The following is a 14,765-nucleotide window of genomic DNA, read 5'->3' on the forward strand; positions in this document are numbered from 1 at the left end:
TATTCTTGCCACCTCTTCTTAATATCTTCTGCTTCTGTTAGGTCCCTACCATTTCTGTCCTTTATTGAGCCCATCTTTGCATGAAATGTTCCCTTGTATCTCTAATTTTCTTGAAGAGATCTTTAGTCTTTCCTACTCTATTGTTTTCCTCTATGTCTTTGCATCGATCGCTGAGGAAGGCTGTTTTATCTCTCCTTGCTATTCTTTGGAACTCTCCATTCAAATGGGTATATCTTTCCTTTTCTCCTTTGCTTTTTTGCTTCCCTTCTTTTGACAACTATTTGTAAGCCCTCCTCAGCCAGCCATTTTGCTTTTTTGCATTTCTTTTTCTTGGGGATGGTCTTGATTCCTGTCTCCTGTACAATGTCATGAGCCTCCATCCATAGTTCATCAGGCACTCTGTCTGTCAGACTCCTCACTATACCTACAAAGTTACTTCTCTCCTAGTGCTTTGCCCTTGGGAGCTGGGGGATAAGACTGGATAAGCAGAGCTGCTCTAAAGCATCAGAGCATCCTTTTCTTTTGGCTGTGCTGTGTTTTGATTGCTGCTCGGACTTTTCTCTAGTTGCAGTGAGTGGGGTCTACTCTCTAGTTTTGGTGCACAGGCTTCTCACTGCGGTGATTCTCTTGTTGCGGAGCACCAGCTATAGGCTTGCAGGCTCAGTAGTTGTGGCTCCTGGGCTCTAGAGCACAGGCTCAATAGTTGTGGCACATGAACTTAGTTGCTCTGTGGCATGTGGAATCTTCTCAGAGCAGAGATTTGAACAAAGAAATCTCCTGCACTGGCAGGTGGATTTTTTACCACTGAGCTACCAATGGAGCCCAAGTTAGGCATTCTTGGGGCAGAGTTCTTCAATGTCACCTGAGAGGTAAGGTAGTATGGACCCTGGCAGACACTGTGAGGTGGGGTTGCTCTCTAGCTTGGTCTCATGGGGCAGAACTGGCACATCCACTGTGCTCAGGACTCTAGTTGTCATGCTCTGGGAAAGGAGGACCAAGAAGGGGCCTCAGTGTTCCCCTGGTGCTGTTGTCTCAGTAGCCCGAGCTTCGACGCCTAACGAAGCTCTGAATGTTCTGCTGCACATAACTGGGTCTCCCCATCTTTGCTCTGCGCTAGGCTGCTGGCCTCTCTGTGTAGCCCTCCCACCCCTCCCAGGGATGGAGTCTGGCACAGAGGCTGGGGAGGAGTTGGGAGGTTCAGATCTTGGTTCCTTCCACTGACTGTTAAGAGAATTCCCATTGCCAGCATGGTAGCTTGTGGAGGATGGAGGGTCCCTACCTGTCAATCTAGCTCTGTCCTTACTCAGAAGGGATCAACATGAGCTGCGTTAGTTTTCTTCCCAGACAAAGCGCCAGGGTGAGGCAGAGGAAGCTGTCATGGGCGTGACCTAAGGAGTAGGGGCTGGGCGTGTGAGGATGTGAGCAGAGACATGCAGGAGACTCACTCTCAAATCCTTTTGATTGTCTGCTCACTCATTCCCTTCTGCACTCCCGTACCCCCACACTCACAAAAACAGGAAGTGATGTCATCACATATGTGCATTCCTCCCCCTTTGTGTGATGCCTCCCTCTGGGTCACCACTTCCTGTCTCTGAGTCATCAGAAAGGTGATTCCCCTCTGATGCTCTATATCCTCAGGGACAATGTTCACCAGCATCATCTACCCAGTTTCCTCTTCTATCTTTTCTTAAAAAAAAAAAAAGCTCACCCCATTCCCTCTAAAAAAAAAACAAAAAAACAAAAAAAACCCCAGAAAACTAAACACAGTACAGCTGCTGGTCTGAGCTGCTACAAGCTCACAAAATGCACGGTGGATTACAGCCCTCAGCCCCTGTTTGGAAGGATGGCTGAGTGCCTGAATTTAATTGGATAATTACAAGCGAAGATGACTGTGAAGCGCTACTCTTTCTGCAAGATGATCTGTCCTAGATCTTGCCGACTAAGGGAGGGGAGGGAGGTATTTGACTGCTCCCCCACCCCCAGATATAAATCACTCTGCCAGAATAACCTACCCCAGGAGGCACAAGATGGCACTGGAAGGATTTGCTCTAGTCAACTTTAGCAGCTCTCTTCAGGGAGCCGTTCTGTAGACAGTGCTCCTGCCTTTCTCTGCCTTCTCCTTTTCTCTCCTCCTCCTTTTCTCTCCTCCTCCTCCTCCCTTTTCAGTCCTTTGTCCCCTCTCCTTCCCTTCCTTCTTTTTTTTTTAAAGATTTTTTTTTTATGGACCATTTAAAAAATCTTTATTGAATTTGTTACACTATTATTTCTGGTTTTTTTTTTTTTTTTTTTGTGTGTGTGTGTGTGGTTATGAGGAGTGTAGGATTTTAGCTCCCTGGCCACGAATCAGTCCCACACCCCCTGCATGGGATGGTGAAGTCTTAACCACTGGACCCCCAGGGAAGGTCCTCTTCCCTTCATTCTTTCTTCCTTTCTTCTTTCCTTTCTTTGTTTCCTTCTTTTTTCCCCCTTCTTCCTTCCTCTTTGCCTTCTTTTCTTTCTTCCTTTTCTTCTCTCTCTCCTCCTCTCCTCCTTTCATTTATCTCTTTCTTCATTTCCTCTTTCTTCCTTAAATCTTGCACTCCACTTCCACTTGCTTTCTGCCTATTTTTCGCTTTCTCTCTGATTTTCACAAGAGGAAAGCGAGTAGTAGGATCAGGGCTATAAAGCCAGTGCTTAGGGATCGGAAACTCACTTCCTAACAACTTACCGGGTGCCCTAGGTGCTAAGTGGTTTGTCGGGTGCCCACCTCAGAGAGGTGTACAGTAAGTACCCACATGGCCTTCAACAATCTGTGGAAATGTTTTGTCTATCCATTCATCTGTGGTTGGACACTGGGGTTGATAATAATGTCTTAAATGAAACACATGCAAGATTAGAGCCTGGGAGGGTCAGGCAGAATTCAAAACTAGAGAAGTGAGGGACTTCCCTGATGGTCCAGTGGCTAAGACTCCAAGTTTCCAATGCAGAGCACCCAGGTTTGATCCCTGCTCAGCGAACAAGATCCTACATGCCATAACCAAGACCCAGTACAACCAAATAAATAAATATTATTAAAAAAAAAAACTACCCATAAAACTGGAGAAGTGAAAGGAAGCAAATGCATTTTTGGTGGATTTGCCTGGATTAGGGAGAGGGCAAGCATTTTGCACAGGAACGGTGGCAAGAAAGTCAGCAGTGGAGTTGGGAAGATGTAAGTAAATGCAGGCTTAGTAAGGCTGCAGGCTCCGCAGGAGAGTTCCTACCAATTACCCCCAAATCTCTTGGCAGAAGTTGGGAAGGAGACAGGGACCTGGTGGAGGTGGAGGAGCTAGGGTAAGAAGTGGGGAAGAGCTCTGCAAGGGGAACCAGGGACCCTCAGATTGGAGACCTGTCTGCAACCCACGACGTGACTTCCTCCCCCAACTCCCCAGGGGGCTCCCACCCCGTCCATAGCTGCTTCTTTGTTTTCCTTGCTCTCCCAGCTGTTAAATTATGATTGGACTAGAATTGAGGGACTTTAAAATCAGTGCCATGGACATTTTGCAACAGAAGGATCTAACAAACCTCTCCAGCTGAGCCAGTGTCTCAGATTGAAGCCTGGCCTCCCCGAGTGGCTCTGGCCTTTGATTTCGGGAAGGGCCAGTGGGGGCCGGTGGACCGCAGCCTGGGCTTGGAGAAAGAGGACAGTCCAGGTTCCTGCGCTATGTGGCCACGTATGGGCTGGAGAACAACTCTGAGCCCTGATGCCTTCATCCGCCGGAGGAGATGAGCCGAGACGCAGCGAACCTCAAAGGCAGTGACGCGGGTGCAGCATGGGTCACGAGAGTGGCCGCCCCGAGTGTGTGCACTGTCAGCTGCTCTACAGGGCTCCTCTCCTTCCTGCCCAGTCACAATCTTGCCTCGTGCACTGGAGTTGCCCCTTGTCCACTTAATCCTAATCCTTTTCTAATCCTGTCCTGGTGAGAAGATATCAAATGTCGGCCGCCGAGGCTGCCGGCGCCCCTCCCATCCGGGTGAGTCTTCTGGGCTCCGCGGGCCGATACCATTTCATGTATTATTTGGGCTCACTCACTGGGGTTATTTTGGAAGCATGGCTTTGTGAGGCTTCTGGGAGCCGGTTTGAGAATTACGCAACGGCTTTAGTCTGGTGCCCTGAAGCCGCTGCTTCCTGGAGCCAAGGGCCCGCAGCCGGAGACGATGTGCTGGGAGAGGAGGTGAAACTGACCTTCTGAGGTTCCCAAGGGACAGAGGGCGTGGCGACTGTCTTCTCCCCGGAGGCTCCACGTGATGGACCTTGGTTGTGAGCCAGCTGATGAGGAGAGGGGAGTGCAGGAGACAGAGGTGGGTCCTCTTAGCCCTGATTCCCCGCAGCTGGGCGACAGGCTGGTCCCTGGAACTAGGAGAGAGAAGGATGAAGAGCAGCAGCGGCAGAGAGTCCGGGAGCAAACAGGATGGAGAGGAGGCAGAATGAGGGGGCGGAGAGGGCCGATGGAGAGAGAAGGCTGCCAAATGCGCCGGAAATGGTTTATTTGCTGCAGACGCCCCTGCCTCCCAAAGCCACAAGCTTTTCCTCCTCGAAGTCCCTCTGTCCCTCTCCTCAAGGGCTCTTTCGGGGGTCAGAATCTGCTTTACTATAGAGTATGGAAGTTCTTAGAGTGGTATTTCCCAAACTAAGGAGCTGGGGGAGGGGTGGGGTGATAAGAAAAGGTGCTCCTGAGCTAACCGATGGCTCAGCCTAGGCTCCTGTTTCATCCACCAAGGCAGATGTTGGCTGCCCTCCAGTCCCTTCCCTGACTGGCTGCTGGCCTGTCTATAGGAGTCCGCCTGCCTGCTCAGTCTCTGGGTCATGTCTGATTCTCTGGGGCTCTATGGACTGTGGCCCACCAGGTTCCTCTGTCCATGGGGTTTCCCAGGCAAGAATACTGGAATGATTTGCCATTTCCTTCTCCAGGTAATCTTCCAACCCAGGAATTGAACCCATATCTCCTGCATCATCAGGTGGATGCTTTATCACCGAGCCACCTGGGAAACCCTATATAGGAGTACATCCTTCATCGGTTGATTGATTGTCCACCATGTGCCAGAAACTTCCAACACATCACCTTTCTTAAGATTACTCTCATCTATTGAGGTAGGTATTATCACTTCTGTTTTACAGATGAGTGATCTGAGGCTCCGAGAGGTTAAGCGGTGTGCCTCGGCTCAGACAGTGGTTAAGAGGCACAGCCAGTTTTTCAGCTCCACTTCTGCCTGGCTCCAAAGACATTCTTTATGGCGCTTGATGCAATTCAAGTGTTCTTTGATTTTGTCTCCAAAATGTGTCCTGATTCTGTCGAACTCCCTTCATATACCTGAACACATCCAGGCTGGGCCAGCATCATCTTTTAACTGGCAATCTGCAATAGCTTCTTAACTGATCACCCTGTTTCTGCTCTTTTCTCTCTCCAATGTACTCTCCAGAGGGCTCTAAAGAAATGATCTTAAAAGGTAAATTGGTTTAGGACACAACCTCCCCATAAAACTCAAGTGCTTCCTGGTGCACTTGGGCTCAAATCTGGAACCCAAGATTTGAGCTGGCTCAGCAGTCTCTGAGGGTCTGAAACTCATGACACAGTTGATTAGTAACACTGTCTTCTTGACTTAGCGTGATCGAGCCACACTGGACATTCAGTTCTTTTCTACCGCAGAACCTTAGCTCATGCTGCGGTTTCCGAATTGAGGATGTTCCCCCCAATCTGCATCTGGCTAATTCTTATTCATTAGTTTGGGTTGCAGCTGAAAGATCTTTTCCTTCTAGAGAGGAGACCTTTCCTGAAGCCCTCAACTGAACGTAATCCAATCTGTGCTGGGAGCTTCTCCGTTAGCAAAGAGGGAAATGGGGTGAGTTACAGAGATCTCATTGTCAGGAGGGAGAGAACATGCTAGCTCTTTGTGGGTGAGAGTTTCCTTTGGCACCGAACCCCTTCCCTCAGATTCATAAATTAATGTAAGTGGCAGATTGTCCTCAACATAAGTCATATGGTGGAGAGTGGCCTGGGTGGACCGCTCTGTGTGGGAGGACTTGCCCAGGAAGGCTTCACAGAGGAGACAGGTAAGACCTCTCCCTTGTGGATGGAAAGATCTGGATTAGCTGGAAGGGAAGAGAGCCTGGCCATGGCTTGATGAAGCAAGGGAATGAAAACACTGAAAGATCAGTGTGTGGTAGACACCTGATGTGAATATGTCTTAGCTTGGGTTTTTCTAGTCCTCAAAGATTACTTAGTAATGCAGGCCTCTGCTGTGGTATCCAGTGTGGTTTTTAGGTTAATCCACAAAGGGGCTAATCCCTGCCCACCTCCTGTGTCCACTTCCTCTTTATCCACTCAAATGTTTCACCAAGTCTGTCCAGCAGGGCCAGGACCAGGGTGTGGCAAGGGAGGTGCTGAGGGCACTCAGTGGGTGAGCCAAGCTTAAGGATCTGCCCAAATGGTTCACCCTGGGACATTAACTCCCGTGGGCCTGACCTCAGCCCATCAGGCCACTGAAAAAAAGCACAGAAACCTCCATTCAAGTGTGTGGGGAGGAAGTAGAGAGGGCCCTTAGAAAAAGGCCAGGAGTTGGACACATTCATTCAAAAGTGCTTTCCAAAAACATCTGACTTAGTTTCTTTACATTGTCAGGAAGGCTTTTAAAGCCCAGCTGCCTCTTATTAATCCTGTTTGGGCTGAGCCCCTTCCCGCCAACCTCGCTCTCGGGCTGTGCCAGCATAAACGGCCCGGTGGAAGTGGAGAGCGCGCCGAGTGACGTCGGCGGCTGGTCTGGGCCTCAGGTCTCAGCTCAGGCAGCTGAGAACACAGCAGCTTGGTCCTCTGCCAGGGAGGCTGGAAAAGGCTCTCCCCATTGCCCTCAAAGGCCTGTAAGGCTTGGGGGGACGGGGGACCAGAGGATGGATCGAGAGCCTGCAGGGTGCCTACACTGGGTGACTTAGGAGGTGGCCTGTTGACACCAGGGTCGTAAGTTTTTCTTGGCATGAGGTAGGGAAAGGAGCATGGGTCTGGGGGGGTCACAGAACTCTGAGTCTGAATGTAGGCAATTTCCTAATTGTTTGACCTTGGGCAACTTAACCAATATCTCTGAAGAGTGTTTCCTCAATGGTGTGATGTGAATGATGACACCAGTACCCACCTACGGGCCTCCCAGGTGGCTCAGTAGATAAAACAATCTGCCTGCAATGCAGGAGACACAAGAGATGCAGGTTTGATCCCTGAGTCTGGAAGATCCCCTGGAGAAGGGGTGGCAACCCATTCCAGTATTCTTGTCTGGAGAAATCCATGGACAAAGGAGCCTGGTGGGCTACAGTCCACGGGGTCGCAAAGAGTTGAACACGACTGAAGTGACTGGCCACAGCACACTCAGCTAAGAGGGTTGTTGTCGGGATTAACATGTTTCTTTATGTAAAAGGCTCAGCATGGAGAAGGGCTGGTGCAGAATAGATGCTCAATAAATGCTACCTCCCTCTTTCCCTCTCCCCTCCCTGCTCCTGTTCAACTTTCGTCCCTCCCTCCTTCCTTTCCTTCTTCTCTTCCTTCCTTCCTTCCTCCTCCCCTTTCTTCTCCCCTCCTGCCCATTTTCCCTCTCTCCCTTTCTCCCTTCCCCTTTTCCTTCTCTGTCAAAGAAAGCTAATACCTAACAGTCTGTGGAAGTGAGGTGGGCCAAAATAAACCAGGAACACAAACCCTGGAAGGCTTAGGAATCAGAAGCATTGGGATTTCAGTACCTCCGAAAGCAGAGAGATGAGGAAGGGGCAAAAAGTAGGAGGGTCAGTGGAAAGTCTGCCCAAAGAACACTTAGGGGGACTTGCCTGGTGGTCCAGTGGTTAAGAATCCAACTTGCAATGCAGAGGATGTGGGTTTGATCCCTGGTCAAAGAACTAAGATCCCACATGTGCGGTTGCTTCAGTCACGTTGACCCTATGGACAGTAGCCCTCCAGGCTCTTCTGTCTGTGGGATTCTCTAGGCAAGAATACTGGAGAGGGTTGCTCTGCCCTCCTCCAGGGGATCTTCCTGACCCAGGGATCTGAACCAGCATTGGCAGGCAGATTGGCAGGCGGATTCTTTACCACTTGCACCACCTGGGAAGCCGTGAGATCCCAGATGCCTCAGGGCAACTAAGCCCACGCACTGAGCCCACTGAAATTGCATACCAGAGAGCCTGTGTGCAGCAAAAAAGACCTGATGCAGCCAAAAATAAATAAATAAGTATTTTCATTTTAAAAAAGAATACTTGGATATTCATATTCTCTCTTCAGGCTTCCAGGCAAGTGCCTGTCTCCCGGCTTCTCACCAGCAATGCTCCCATCAAGATTGTAGACTTAGTCTGGCATTGATGTAATGTGCTAAAAACACAAGGGAAAAATTGGACCCTGAACACTGAGATTGCCTTATCCCGTTCTGCTGCTGTGTCCGCTGATGCAGGTGGCCAGGTGAGGAGAGTGGAGACTGCATTCTGGGAAAACTGTCCTGTTTCAGACAGACTGAACAGAACAGACGGATCCTCCCTGAAGCTCTGGGGAAGCTCACCAGGCAATTAGTCCTGCCCACGCACGAGCAATAAATGCTCATTTCTCACCATTAGGTATGAAAAGAAGCCAAGAATCACCAAAATTTGAGGCAAGTCCAGAAGGTCAAACATTTGATGATTAGGAGCTCAAGAGGGAAAAAAAAAAAGAAAATCGAGGGGTTAATTATCAAAGAAATGAGAACAAAATTTTCAAAGCATCTAAAGTCTTGGATTTCCAGTCCAAAAAGACTCAGTGAGTGTTTAGCATAATAGGATGAAAGAAAGGTCTCATCCAGGGAACATTATTTCAAAAGGACCCTGCCAGAGAGGAACAAAGCAGATTATATACAAAGGACCAGAAATCAGAATGGTGAAAAAATTCTCAACCGTTTGATGATACAACAGTGCCTTCATTGTTCTGAGGGAATCCTGATTTCCCGCCTGTAATCCTAGTTCTAACAAAACGACCAGTCAAGACTCGAAGGCAGATCTCAAAAATGTGCCTTCCTTGCACCCTGTTTTGAGAAAGCAGCTGTGGGAAGTGCTCTACCAAATGAGGATGTAAACCAAAAAAAATAGGAAGACTTGGAATCTAAGAATCACAGACGATAAAACCAATGACATTAAAGGAAATTTAAAAGATGACTGTAAAGGAAAGCTCAAGACAATAATAGAGAACAGTCTAGAGAGTAATCCTTCCATGTGAAAGTGATGATGGGAGGTTATATGAGAGAAATGTAATAAGTGGTAGATTTCTTGGTGTGTTTCACTGTAATGAGAGTTTTACTATTCTTTTGGAAAATGTGGGCTGAATTAGAGATAGATACTAGAAAGGTAGATTGGAAAAAGAAGCATTTATGCAAAATAAAATGTGTGCAAGGGAAAACATTATCATAGTACATGGACTGTAGCCTGCCAGGCTCCTCTGTCCATGGAATTTTCTAGGCAAAAATACTGCAGTGGGTTGCCATTTCCTACTCCAGGGGATCTTCCCAACCCAGGAATTGAACCCTCAACTCTTACATCTCCTGCATTGGCAGGTGGATTCTTTACCACTGCACCACCTGGGAAGCCCAAATATATAGATATGTTAATATAACTGTTGAATAAAATTTCACCACTAAGCATGATATAACTGTATGAGGAGGATAGAGGGAGGGAAAAGGGATGTTATATGTCTGGTGGGAGATGGTGAGGGGTTGGAGAGAGAAATGAATCCTTACTGACTGTCGTAGGAAAAGAAAAGATAATGTCAAAATATAAAAAGTTAAAATAGAATATAAATGGACTATTTATAAAAGTGAGGATTATAGAAAAATTGTTAAGACATAGCACTGTTTGACTTCAAAAGCTATGCTTGTATATAACTTTAAGATTTCAAAATGGAAAGTGAGGAGTGTTTATTGCACAGTTGGGCTATGAACACCATCAATTAGAAGAGGGCTCTTGAGTCATAGTGATTGTTTTTTAAGGAAGGAAAAGCTCAGGTGCATTTATAACCTAAACTCTGAGGGGAATGAGAGAGACATGGAAGATCCTGAAAAAAATAGAGAATTAATGTTGCAGGATAGGATCTAAAGCAGAGAAAGGTGGAGGAATTCACCTCAGAAGAAAGGTCTAGAGAAAGAAGGGTCAGTATAGAATAATTTGGGATGCTGCAAGAGCTCTCACGCCTATTTTCTTTGTGAAATAAGAGGCAAAACACATAGCTAGAGTGGAGATACTTACTATTAGGGAGAGAGTTTAAGGACAGTGTTGGACACATTACTGTAGTCAATAGGGACAGAGAGCTGATCTGGGCAGGTAACAGGGTATCTGAGCAGACTTGAGGGGTTCATCTGAGAATTGAAACTATGCCTTTGGAGTGGCAAACCTTCCCAGCTGTGAACTTTTTCTAGTCGCCTCTGCAGTCCTGGGGAACATGCATTTTGGAATACTGAGATTTGCTAGATGAGCAGAGCAGTAGGACAGGACTGCTGCAGGCAATGGAGAGAAGTGATTGATAACCTGTTGTGTAGGGTCTGGTCTAGAGGAAGGAGGAGATGAAGCAGAGAACAGACTGTGGGAAAAGACTGCAAGGGCTTGGAGCACTCTTTGAGGATGTAAAGTTGGAGGAAAGAGAGTAGGGGAGCTCAAGGACATCTTTGGATGTGGACCCCTAGAATCTAAGAGGCTAAGATTTTGGCTGGGAGGCAGTTCCAGCATGGACTGTTGACTTAAAGATGATGAAGCCGGGGTGCTGGATGGGTAGTCTGAAGGAGTGTTAAGGTGAGGAGAAGCTAGTGAGCCAATTGTCAATGGGATGAGTGGAGGTAGATTTATGAGAAAGTCAGACACGATTGCTACGAGGCCAGGTAGAGTGGTAGAGCCAGATAGCGAGATGGTCAAAGAGAAGAACTTTCAAAAATGAAAATGACAAGTTGGGAGTGTCTCCTGCCTCTAGAATATGGGGCTAGGGAATGTGTACACTCCACATCCTAGAGGGTTGTAAGGGCAGTGATATCCTTGGGGAAGGGTCAGCATCAGCTATGGCAGGTTGATGGTGGGAGCACCTTTCAAAAGTGTGCCTGGGGTTTCTAGACTTCGAAAATGTTGGGAGGGAGGTTAGCAGAGAGCAGATGAGTCAGCTGAGAGGCAGAGGGGGATGTGTCATAAATGAGGTCAAGGAGAGGAGAGGTGTGGAACTAACTGATTTTAAGGGTTTGATTTAAAAACTCTGATGCAGAAACATTTTGCTTTATTGGAAGAGAAATAGGCCTACAGATGAGGTGGGGAGAATGGCAAAGTCTAATGCGTTGTCTATATCTGGCTCTTAGTAGCACCCAAAAGGGAAAACAAACAAACAAATGAAATAAACAAATGCTACTCATGCCAGAGAAGAAGGGGTTCCTGCACTGTTGAGTTGGATGGAATCCTACTGGTTACTTAAGTTTAATATTTTAGAAAAGGAAAACACAAAGCTAGCAGCTTCTGATTAGCATGATTAGCATGATAAGGTCAGCTTATTCAATGACAAGGGTAGGTCTAAGAATCTTGTTTTTCTCCAGGACTAAAATCAGGTTAGGAATCTTAGGATGGTATTTTTCTTGAGGTGGGGTTCTAGTAAAATGAATTTTGTTATCTCCTGGAACTGCCCACATGGGGCTTCCTAAACTTACTCTTTGATTCCCACCATTTAGTATTTTCTGGGCCTCCCGGGTGATGCTAGAGGGAAAGAACCTACCTGCCAATGAAGGAGACATAAGAAACAGGGGTTCAAGCCTTGGGTTGGTAAGATCCCCTGGAGGAGCCCATGGCAACTTGGTAGTATTCTTGCTTGGAGAATCCCATGGGAGAATTCCCATGCCAGAGGAATCTGGCACCCTACAGCCCGTAGGGTCGAAAAAAGTTGGACGGGACCGAAGTGACTTAGCATGCACAAGTGCATTTAGTATTTTCTAGGGTTTCTCCCAGCTTTCCTTGACAGAATTCCACCCTCCTCCATGCCATTCCCTGCCTCCTGGGACTGCTGAAGTTAATCACACACTTGGGGGGATGAATATCACCACAAATTCATGAAAACGTGCTTCCTACTTCAAGAAAAACTGAGGCCAAAAGGATGATCTTCCTAAATATTGTTTTAAAATTAATTTTTATTGGAGTGTAGTTGATTTACAGTGTTATATTAGTTTCTGCAAAGTGAGTCAGATACACATTTACATAGATCCACTATCTTTTATATTCTTTCCCCATATAGGTCATTACAGAGTATTGTGTCAAGTTCTCTCTGCTACACAGTAGGTCCTAATAAGCTATCTATTTTATATATAATAGTGTTGTTATTATTGTTCAGTTGCTCAGTCATGTCTGATTCTTTGCAATTGAGTGGACTGCAGCATGCCAGGCTTCCTGTTCTTCACTGTCTCCCGAAGTTTGCGCAAACTCATGTGCGTTGAGTCTGTGATGCCGTCCAGCCTTCTTCTGTTGCCACCTTCTCCCTCTGCCCTCATTCTTTCCCAGCACTGTGTGTGTGTGTTAGTCCCAACCTCCCAATGTATTCCTCTCCCCTCCTTTCCCCTAGGTGACCATAAGTTTGTTTTCTACATCTGTAACTCTATTTCTGCTTTGTAAATAAGTGCATTTGTATCTTTTTTATTAGATTCCACAAATAAGTGATACCATATGATATTTGTCTTTGTCTGACTCACTTCACTCAGTGTGAGAATCTCTAGGTCCATCCATGTTGCTGAGAATGGCAGTATTTCAGAAGAGCTACTGTATGATCAATATCCTTTAAACTTTCTTAAAACCTTTTATAATTTATCTGAAGCTTTACTTTCCTTGCTGTTTTCTTTTTTTTTTTTTCTTGCTGTTTTTTTGCTGGTTCAAAGCTTACTTCTACTTTACATTCAGATCAAGGGCTTTATGAGTGTTTTAGGTCCAACCTCCTTTCGAATCAGGCATGCGTGGTTACAGCTCCCCAGGCTCCTTTGTCCGTTGGATTCTCCAAACAAGAATACTGGAGTGGGTTGCCATTTCCTCCTCCAGGAGATCTTCCTGACTCAGGGATTGAACCTGGGTCTCCTGCATTGCAGGCAGATTTTTTTTATCGTCTGAGCCACCAGGGGAAGTCCATCACATCAGGTACTGCTGCGTTAATCAACCCCTCTACCTCCTCCCTGTCTTGGCTGATATCTCAGTCTTTCTTAACAGTTCCTTCCTCTCAGTCTATAAACATAGTCAATGCTTCCCCATTCTAACAACACTAAGGTTCCCCAAACCCTCCTTTGGCCTCAGGCCCCCTTAGTCACTTTGCTCTTTCAGTCTGCCATCGAGTGGCACTTCTGGAAACCAGTGTCTCCTGAGTGGCTCTATACAGGGGATTTTTGTTGTTGTTGTTGTTGTTCTGGTTTTTCTCTAGCTTTCTCCTGAATCTGGTACTATGGATGACTTTCACTTTCTTAAAGTGTTATCTTTCAGCTTCCAGAGCTCTACAGTCTCCTGATTTTTCTGTTACTTTTTCAATTATTATTATTCTTTGAAATTAATTTTTATTAGAGTATAGTTGCTTTACAAGATTGTGTTAGTTTCTGCTGTACCGCAACATGAATCAGCTATGTGTATACATGTATCCCCCTTTTCTAGAGCCTGCCTCCCAAGGCCCACCCCGCCCCCCCAGGCATCCCAGCCCTTTAGGTTGTCACAGAGCACTGAGCTGAGCTTGCTGTGTTGTATAGCAACTTCCCACTAGCTGTCTATTTCACACATGGTAAAATATGTGTAAAATAGTGAATACATGTATGGCAGTGCATATAAGTCAATGCTACTCTCTTAATTCATCCCACCCTCTCCTTCCTCTCCCACCACTTTCTAATTATCAGTGTCTCCCTCAGGAGTTCCTCTTCTGTGCCACTTTCCAGGGTCTGGGTTCACCCCTGGGGCCCATCCTTGGCTCACTGCCCTTCTTGGAAGAACTCATCCATAGTTACGACTTCAGTTACCGCCTGGATGTAGGTAACATCCACGTCTCTCCAGGGAGTACTGGATATGTATACTCCATTGCATCTCTACTTGAGGTCTCATGAAGTGAAGTGAAAGTGAAAGTTGCTCAGTCGTGTCCAACTCTGTAACCCCACGGCCTATACAGTCCATGGACTTCTTTAGGCCAGAATACTGGAGTCGGTAGCCTTTGCCTTCTCCAGGGGAATCTTCCCAATCCAGGGATCGAACTGGGGTCTCCTGCAATGCAGGCATGTTCTTTACCAACTGAGCTATCAGGATCATGGACATTTCAATTCAGCATCTTTAGTACTTGACTCATCATTTCAAACCAACTCTATTCCTAGGGACTTATTCCTTCTCACATGAATCTAATCCATCACAAAGTCCTGGCACTTGTTTTTTCCAATTAATTTTTGGATTTGGTCTCTCACCTCCATTCATATTATGAACACCCTAATCTGTACCTTTGTTAATGATCAACTTAATATTCTAAGTTTCCTGTCTTATCTCTGCCTCTAATCTTGTCTCTGTTAAATCCACACTAAGCTCATCTGCCACTGTGATCTGTTTAAAATGCTGCTCTGGCCATGTCACTCCAGGTTTAAAACCTCTCGATGGCTCCACATTGTCAATGGGATAAAGTTCACAGTTCTTAACACGGCATGTAGGACCCAGCAGCAACTAGCCTCTCCAGATCTTTTTGCCTCCTCTGGCCTTCCTTTCTGCCGGCCTGCCTCATGTTTGTTTCCTAACAATACTGGCTAGC

General features: G+C 46.6%; 1 long non-coding RNA gene across 3 annotated transcripts in view; it reads left to right on the forward strand.

The window, feature by feature from the left end:
- Nucleotides 1-4,174: 4,174 nt before the first annotated feature.
- LOC136176740 (uncharacterized) overlaps nt 4,175-14,765 on the forward strand; it is a 50,290-nt gene continuing 39,699 nt past the window's right edge. The window contains exons 1-3 of one of the 3 annotated variants that reach the window (XR_010664618.1): nt 4,175-4,320; nt 4,931-5,110; nt 5,777-5,859. This is a non-coding gene — a long non-coding RNA (uncharacterized lncRNA). Of the gene's footprint in view, nt 4,321-4,373; nt 4,595-4,930; nt 5,111-5,776; nt 5,860-14,765 lie in introns of those variants that run through there. The other 2 variants (XR_010664617.1, XR_010664619.1) reach the window with 2 other exon arrangements.

The sequence above is a fragment of the Muntiacus reevesi genome, chromosome 10, assembly GCF_963930625.1.
Source record: "Muntiacus reevesi chromosome 10, mMunRee1.1, whole genome shotgun sequence".
Classification (NCBI taxonomy): Eukaryota; Metazoa; Chordata; class Mammalia; order Artiodactyla; family Cervidae; genus Muntiacus; species Muntiacus reevesi.